Source organism: Ochotona curzoniae, unplaced genomic scaffold (genome assembly GCF_017591425.1).
Source record: "Ochotona curzoniae isolate NIBS_2020 unplaced genomic scaffold, NIBS_Ocur_1.0 contig_517, whole genome shotgun sequence".
Lineage (NCBI taxonomy): Eukaryota > Metazoa > Chordata > Mammalia > Lagomorpha > Ochotonidae > Ochotona > Ochotona curzoniae.
In genome coordinates, this window is record NW_024466454.1 from 8,535,920 (window position 1) to 8,537,104 (window position 1,185).

Genomic DNA, 1,185 nt, shown 5'->3' on the forward strand with positions numbered 1-1,185 from the left:
ACAGCCGCAGAGCAAAGTTTGCTTGTTATTCCACCCCATGCATGATCTCATTTGCGAGATGGTGATGAAGTCCAGCTGTTGGTAAACCAGTTCCCAGAGGCCCTGTAGGCCGACCTGGTGCAGAGTTCCCCGGGTCCTGCATCTATTTCCCTTCCCCTTGGCATGCAGGGAACCTCCCCTGCTAGTGACTGAAGACTGCTTCCAGGCCTGGGTGTATGTATGGTTTTGGGGTGGAAGTGGGGAAGGTCTTCCACCCCCTACTCCCCTCTTCCAGTTTTTTATTTCTGCTTTCTGCCTCCTTAGTAGATTCTGCAGTCCAATCACAGGCCTGATCCAAGATAAACCACCTCCCACCTCCTTGCAGTAGGAATCAAATGTGCAGCGTCTGGCAAAAATCCCAGGATCCTTTTCCCAGAACTTCCACTGGGAGACCCCACCTCTCTTTCTGACTTCCTTTGCATTCCTGCAGCTCTTAAAGGCACAGCAAAGAAACGAACACAGATCTTTCCCTATCTCCAAACTCCTAGTGTACAACACCACATGGCTCCTCAGACCATGAGTTATAAGCCTGACTTCCCTGGGCTGACAGAAGAATTTTGTTAAGAGAAATAAGAATGATGGAAACATTAAGGCTTCCAGAGCAACACTATCAGGAAATGAAAGTCCTTTGTAAGGAAATCCTAGAGTTCTCTTAATTACTAATGTCACAATTCCTTTCAGAGAAATGCAGATCAAAAAGCTTGTCTAACTCCTATTTGAAGGCCCGAGATAAATCATACTTGTAAGACAAAGTGTCAAAAAACTTCTATTCTTGCCTTTGCTGTCCAAGTCCTTGGTTTTCTAACCCACTCCCTTCCTGAGTGTGTCTAGAACTCCCCACCGCTCCTTTTCAATTGCCTACTAATGTGTGGGGATTGTGGAGCATTGTGGAATAGGGAAAAGGTGTTGACTAGAACTCAGAATCCCAGGAAAAGTTTCTCACAGTCCTCCTTTGATTATATTTGTCCCAGTAGATGTTTCTTCCCACCTCTCTTGTGTGTGATACAAGCCCTTTACTACTCCTCTCCCCTCTTTTGGTAAAACCCCAAACAGTAGCTCTTCATCTTTAAAAAACAACTGCTGTTTATGAGAATCATCTTCAAGACTAACATTGTCTAAAGGATTACCAGAGGGTGGGTGAGGACA